Source organism: Arachis hypogaea, chromosome 11 (assembly GCF_003086295.3).
Source record: "Arachis hypogaea cultivar Tifrunner chromosome 11, arahy.Tifrunner.gnm2.J5K5, whole genome shotgun sequence".
NCBI lineage: Eukaryota > Viridiplantae > Streptophyta > Magnoliopsida > Fabales > Fabaceae > Arachis > Arachis hypogaea.
The window spans coordinates 72,802,381-72,810,369 of NC_092046.1; the positions used below are offsets into that span (position 1 = coordinate 72,802,381).

Below are 7,989 nucleotides of genomic sequence, written 5' to 3' on the forward strand. Positions count from 1 at the left end.
CCGGAAATCCTGTCCTTATTATCCTTATCAAGTGTGAAGAGAATTGAGTTTTAATCCCACTTGGTCAGCCTTTATTAAACAAAGGAAGGTTAAGTGGACTGATTAGCTTGATTCTCAAGTCCTAGTCAACTCCTGTGGAGAGACTAGTGTTAGAGCAATCCTAGCTAAAGCAAAATCTGCCAATTTCAATCACTTGCTGAGTTTGATAACTCAAGTACTACCAATCACTTGACCAAAGCCAAAAGGGAGAAAAATATCTAAATCAAATTGAAAGTAATTTTAAACAGAGCATCAATATAAATAAAGCAAAGCAATCTTAAATCTGAAAATACCTCAAATAAAATACATTCAAAGTAGTAAAATCTAACATGGAAAAGTTCATAAGCCAATTGGAAAAATAAATAAAAATAAAGAACCTGGGATTGAGAGTCACTCCTAAAACTAAGAGAAATCCTAAATCCTAATCCTAAGAGAGAGGAGAGAACCTCTCTCTCTAAAAACTACATCTACTCCTAAAATTGTGAATATGAGAGCCTTCTCATGAATGGATGCATTCCCCCACTTTATAGCCTCTAATCCGTGTTTTCTGGGCCGCAAACTGGGTCAAAAACAGTCCAGAATTCGCTGGTTTCGAATTTTGCCACGCTGGTTTTTTGTCACTGCGACGCGGCCGCATGGATCACGCGGTCGCGTCATCTAGAGTCAGGGAAACTATAGCATATTATATATCAAATCGAAGCCCCGGACGTTAGCTTTCCAACGTAACTGGAACCGCATCATTTGGACCTTTGTAGCTAAAGTTATAGCTGTTTGAGTGCAAAGAGGTCAGGCTGGACAGCTTAGCAATTTCTCCAACTTCTTGCATTCCTTCCACTTTTGCATGCTTCCTTTCCATCCTCCAAGTCATTCCTACCCTATAATATCTGAAAACACTTAACACACATATCAAGGTATCTAATGGTGATAAGAGAGGATTAATAATAAGCAAATATAAGATCAAAGAAGCATGTTTATTTTCAATCAAAGCACATAATTAGGAAGGCAAATGTAAAACCTTGCAAATAGTATGAATAAGTGGGTAAAGAGTAGATAAAAACCACTCAATTGAGCACAAGATAAACCATAAAATAGTGGTTTATCAGAGGGTGAATCCTATTCCAGTATGATCGAGAACCTCAGATGATTAGCCGTGCCGTGACAGAGCATTTGGACCTTTTTCACAAGAGGATGGGATGTAGCCATTGACAACGGTGATGCCCTTACAGAAAGCTTGCCATGGAAAGGAGTAGGATTGATTGGATGAAGATAGTAGGAAAGCAAAGGTTCAGAGGAACGAAAGCATCTCTATGCGCTTATCTGAATTTCTCACCAATGAATTACATAAGTATTTCTATCTTTATTTTCTGTTTATTTATTATTAATTTTCGAAAACTCCATAACCACTTGATATCTGCCTGACTGAGATTTACAAGGTGACCATAGCTTGCTTCATACCAACAATCTCCGTGGGATCGACCCTTACTCACGTAAGGTTTTATTACTTGGATGACCCAGTGCACTTGCTGGTTAGTTGTGCGAAGTTGTGAAGTTATGTTTGGACCATGGTATTGTGCACCAGTTGTTGGCGCCATTGCCAGGGAGAGAATGAACAAATTTTACAACCTCAGAGTAACAAATTCGCATACCAAGTTTTTGGCGCCGTTGCCGGGGATTGTTCGAGTTTGGACAACTGACGGTTCATCGTGTTGCTCAGATTGGGTAATTTTCTTCTTATTTTATTTTCAAAAAGTTTTCAAAGAAAAAAAAAATTTCAAAAATCTTTCAAAAATTTTCCCTTTGTTTTCGAAAATTATTTCAGAATATTTAAGAATGAATTCTAGTGTTTCATGAAGCATGTTGAAGCCTAGCTGGCTGTAAAGCCATATCCAAATTCATTTGGACTGAGGCTTCCAAACCATCATCACAAGAGCAAGCTAGCTGTTCCTAATCCACCTGCTGTTGTATGACTGATTTGTATCTTCTAAAGCTTGGCTGGCTATTAAGAGTACAAGATTCCTGGAATTCATATTAAAAATTTTGAAATCCTTATTTTTCTTTTTCAAATGATTTTTGAAAAATATAAAATAAAAATCCAAAAAAATTCATAAAATCATAAAAATCAAAAAAATATTTTGTGTTTCTTGTTTGAGTCTTGAGTCAATTTCAAGTTTGGTGTCAATTGCATTTTTTCTAAAAATTCTTTGCATTTTTCGAAAATTCATGCATTCATAGTGTTCTTCATGATCTTCAAGTTGTTCTTGGCCAGTCTTCTTGTTTGATCTTCATATTTTCTTGCTTTGTGTCTTTTCTTGTTTTTCATATGCATTCTTGCATTCATAGTGTCTATACATGAAAAAATTTTTAAGTTTGGTGTCTTGCATGTTTTCTTTTCTTAAAAATTTTTCAAAAATATGTTCTTGGTGTTCATCTTGACATTCAAAGTGTTCTTGGTGTTCATCTTGACATTCATAGTGTTCTTGCATTCATCACATGTTTTGATCCAAAATTTTCATGCATTGCATCATCTTCATGTTTTTCTCTCTCATCATTAAAAATTCAAAAATAAAAAAATATTTCCCCTTTTTCTCTCATAAATTTTCGAAAATTTGAGTTGACTTTTTCAAAAATTTTTAAAATTCAATTGTTTCTTATGAGTCAAATCAAATTTTCAATTTAAAAATCTTATCTTTTTCAAAATCTTTTTCAAAAAATCAAATCTTTTTTCGTTTTTCTTATTTATTTTCGAAAATTCTAAAAATATTTTTCAAAAATCTTTTTTTTTTTTCAATTTTATCTCATAATTTTCGAAAATATCATCAACAATTAATGTTTTGATTCAAAAATTTCAAGTTTGTTACTTACTTGTTAAGAAAGATTCAAACTTTAAGTTATAGAATCATATCTTGTGAATTCTTGTGAATCAAGTCATTAATTGTGATTTTAAAAATCAAATCTTTTTCAAAACTAATTTCAATCATATCTTTTCAAAAATATCTTTTTATCTTATCTTTTTCAAAATCATATCCTTTTAATCATATCTTTTTAAAACATATCTTTTTCAAAAATTTGATTTTAAAATATCTTTTCTAACTTCTTATCTTCTTATCTTTTCAAAAAATTGATTTTCAAATTTGTTTCAACTAACTAACTAACTTTTTGTTTGTTTCTTATCTTTTTCAAAACTACCTAACTAACTCTCTCTCCCTAATTTTTGAAACTCTTCCCTCTTTTTCAAAAATTCTTTTTAATTAACTAATTGTTTCAAATTTTAATTTTAATTTGATTTCATTCCTAATTTTCGAAAATCATTAACTCTTTTTCAAAAATTATTTTCGAAAACTTCCCCCTCTCATCTTCTTCTATTTATTTATTTATTTACTAACATCTCTTCCTCACTCACCAAAAATCCGAACCCCCTCTCTCTCTCTGAGTTCAGATTTTCTCTTCTTCTTTTCTTCTACTCTTCTTTTCTTCCACTCACCTAAGGGAACCTCTATACCTGGGCAAAAAGGATCCCTATTATTATTTTTTCTGTTCCCTCCTTTTTCAAATGAGCAGGAGCAAGGACAAGAACATTCTTGTTGAAGCAGATCCAGAACCTGAAATGACTCTGAAGAGGAAACTAAGAGAAGCTAAATTACAACAATCCAGCAAGCACCTTTCAGAAATTTTCGAACAAGAAGAGGAGATGGCAGCCAAAAATAATAATAATGCAAGGAGGATGCTTGGTGACTTTACTGTACCTAATTCCAATTTACATGGAAGAAGCATCTCCATCCCTAACATTGGAGCAAACAACTTTGAGCTTAAACCTCAATTAGTTTCTCTGATGCAACAAAACTGCAAGTTTTATGGACTTCCATCTGAAGATCCTTTTCAGTTCTTAACTGAATTCTTGTAGATATGTGATACTGTTAAGACTAATGGAGTAGATCCTAAAGTCTACAGGCTTATGCTTTTCCCGTTTGCTGTAAGAGACAGAGCTAGAGTATGGTTGGACTCTCAACCTAAGGACAGCCTGAACTCTTGGGATAAGCTGGTCAAGGCTTTCTTAGCCAAGTTCTTTCCTCCTCAAAAGCTGAGTAAGCTTAGAGTGGATGTTCAAACCTTCAGACAGAAAGAAGGTGAATCCCTCTATGAAGCTTGGGAGAGATACAAGGAACTGACCAAAAAGTGTCCTTCTGACATGCTTTCAGAATGGACCATCCTGGATATATTCTATGATGGTCTGTCTGAATTAGCTAAGATGTCATTGGATACTTCTGCAGGTGGATCCATTCACCTAAAGAAAACGCCTGCAGAAGCTCAAGAACTCATTGACATGGTTGCTAATAACCAGTTCATGTACACTTCTAAGAGGAATCCTGTGAGTAATGGGACACCTCAGAAGAAGGGAGTTCTTGAAATTGATACTCTGAATGCCATATTGGCTCAGAATAAAATATTGACTCAGCAAGTCAATATGATTTCTCAGAGTCTGAATGGAATGCAAGCTGCATCCAACAGTACTCAAGAGGCATCTTCTGAAGAAGAAGCTTATGATCCTGAGAACCCTGCAATAGCAGAGGTGAATTACATGGGTGAACCATATAGAAACACCTATAATCCCTCATGGAGAAATCACCCAAATCTCTCATGGAAGGATCAACAAAAGCCTCAACAAGGCTTTAATAATGGTGGAAGAAACAGGTTTAACAATAGTAAACCTTTTCCATCATCCACTCAGCAACAGACAGAGAACTCTGAACAAAATACCTCTAATTTAGCAAACTTAGTCTCTGGTCTATCTAAGGCCACTGTGAGTTTCATGAATGAAACAAGGTCCTCCATTAGAAATTTGGAAGCACAAGTGGGCCAGCTGAGTAAGAAGATCACTGAAACCCCTTCTAGTACTCTCCCAAGCAATACAGAAGAAAATCCAAAAGGAGAGTGCAAGGCCATTGAATTGACTCTCATGGTTGAACCCACAAGAGAAGGGGAGGACGTGAATCCCAAGGAGGAAGACCTCCTGGGACGTCCAGTGATCAATAAGGAGTTTCCCTCTGAGGAACCAAAGGAATCTGAGGCTCATATAGAGACCATAGAGATTCCATTGAACCTCCTTATGCCATTCATGAGCTCTGATGAGTATTCTTCTTCTGAAGAGAACGAGGATGTTACTGAAGAGCAAGTTGCCAAGTTCCTTGGTGCAATCATGAAGCTGAATACCAATTTATTTGGTAATGAGACTTGGGGAGATGAACCTCCCCTGTTCACCAATGAACTAAATGCATTGGATCAACTGAGATTGCCTCAGAAGAAACAGGATCCTAGAAAGTTCCTAATACCTTGTACCATAGGCACCATGACTTTTGAGAAGGCTCTATGTGACCTTGGGTCAAGAATAAACCTTATGCCACTCTCTGTAATGGAGAAACTGGGAATCTTTGAGGTACAAGCTGCTAAAATCTCATTAGAGATGGCAGACAATTCCAGAAAACAGGCTTATGGACAAGTAGAGGACATATTAGTAAAGGTTGAAGGCCTTTACATCCCTGCTGATTTCATAATCCTAGATACTGGGAAGGATGAGGATGAATCCATCATCCTTGGAAGACCCTTCCTAGCCACAGCAAGAGCTGTGATTGATGTTAACAGAGGTGAACTAGTCCTTCAATTGAATGAGGACTCCCTTGAGTTTAAAACTCAAGGACATCCTTCTGTAAACATGGAAAAGAGGCACAGTAAGCTTCTCTTAAAACAGAGTCAACCAGAGCCCCCACAGTCAAACTCTAAGTTTGGTGTTGGAAGGCTACAACCAAACTCTAAGTTTGGTGTTGAACTCCCATATCCAAACTCTAAGTTTGGTGTTGGGGAGTCTCAACAATGCTCTGAACATCTGTGAGGCTCCATGAGAGCCCACTGTCAAGCTATTGACATTAAAGAAGCGCTTGTTGGGAGGCAACCCAATTTTTATTTATCTAATTTTTATTTATTTTTATTGTTATTTCATGTTTTATTAGGTTCATGATCATGTGGAGTCACAAAATAAATAAAAAAATTAAAAACGGAATCAAAAACAGCAGAAGAAAAATCACACCCTGGAGGAGGATCTTACTGGCGTTTAAACGCCAGTAAAGAGTATCTGGCTGGCGTTCAACGCCAGAACAGAGCATGGATCTGGCGTTGAATGCCAGAAACAAGCAGCATCCTGGCGTTCAGACGCCAGAAATGCACAGTGAAGAAGAGCTGGCGCTGAACGCCAGAAACAAGCATCTGGCTGGCGTTCAACGCCAGAAATATGCTGCAGCTGGGCGCTGAACGCCCAGAACAAGCATCAATTCGGCGTTTAAACGCCAGAATTGCATGCAAAGGCATTTTACATGCCTAATTGGTGCAGGGATGCAAATCTTGACACCTCAGGATCTGTGGACCCCACAGGATCCCCACCTACCACCACTCACTCTCTTCCTTCTTCTCAATGTTCATCCCCTCTTCCCAATAAACACTCTTCCCCAAAACTCTTCACCAATCACCTCAATCTCTCTTCCCTATCACCACTTCACCACTCACATCCATCCACTCTTCCCCATAAACCTACCTCATAAACCCCACCTTCCTTCAAAATTCAAAATCAATTTCCCACCCAAAACCCACCTTTATGGCCGAACCTTACCCCCCTCTCCTCCCAATATAAAGCCCTCCATTCTTCCTCATTTTCACACAACACAACCTTCTCTTACCCTTCTTGGCCGAATACACTTCTCCCTCCTCTCCTCCATATTTTCTTCTTCTTCTTCATCTATTCTTTCTTCTCTTGCTCGAGGGCGAGCAATATTCTAAGTTTGGTGTGGTAAAAGCATAAGCTTTTTGTTTTTCCATTACCATTGATGGCACCTAAGACCGGAGAATCCTCTAGAAAAGGGAAAGGGAAGACAAAAGCTTCCACCTCCGAGTCATGGGAGATGGAAAGATTCATCTCCAAAGCTCATCAAGACCACTTCTATGATGTTGTGACCAAGAAGAAGGTGATCCCCGAGGTCCCTTTCAAACTAAAGAGAAATGAGTATCCGGAGATCCGACATGAGATCCATAGAAGAGGTTGGGAAGTTCTAACAAACCCCATCCAAAAAATCGGAATTCTAATGGTTCAAGAGTTCTATGCTAATGCATGGATCACTAGGAACTATGATCAAAGTAAGAACCCGAACCCAAAGAATTATCTCACCATGGTTCGGGGGAATTACTTAGATTTTAGTCCGAAAAATGTAAGGTTGGCATTCAACTTACCAATGATGGAAGAGAACGCACGCCCTTACACAAGGAGAGTCAACTTTGATCAAAGGTTGGACCAAGTCCTCATGGACATATGTGTGGAAGGAGCTCAATGGAAGATTGACTCCAAAGGCAAGCCGGTTCAACTGAGAAGACTGGACCTTAAGCCTGTAGCTAGAGGATGGTTGGAGTTCATTCAACGCTCAATCATTCCCACTAGCAACCGGTCTGAAGTTACTATAGACCGGGCCATCATGATCCATAGCATCATGATTGGAGAAGAGGTGGAGGTTCATGAGATTATACCTCAAGAACTCTACAAGGTGGCTGACAAGTCCTCCACTATGGCAAGGTTAGCTTTTCCTCACCTCATTTGCCATCTATGTTACTCAGCTGGAGCTTTCATAGAAGGAGACATTCCCATTGAGGAAGAGAAGCCCATCACTAAGAAAAGGATGGAGCAAACAAGAGAGCCCACTCATGGAGCTCAAGAAACACATGAGGAAGCTCATCATCAAGAAATCCTTGAGATACCTCAAGGGATGCACTTTCCTCCACAGAATTTTTGGGAGCAAATCAACACCTCCCTAGGAGAATTAAGTTCCAACATGGGACAATTAAGGGTGGAACATCAAGAGCACTCCATCATCCTTCATGAAATTAGAGAAAATCAAAGAGCTATGAGGGAGGAGCAAC

General features: G+C 38.1%; 1 non-coding gene across 1 annotated transcript; it reads right to left on the minus strand.

Moving 5' to 3' along the window:
* Positions 1-4,123: 4,123 nt before the first annotated feature.
* Positions 4,124-4,231, minus strand: LOC112725797 (small nucleolar RNA R71). Its single transcript, XR_003164880.1, has one exon. It is a non-coding gene; the product is annotated as a small nucleolar RNA R71 (small nucleolar RNA).
* Positions 4,232-7,989: the final 3,758 nt, after the last annotated feature.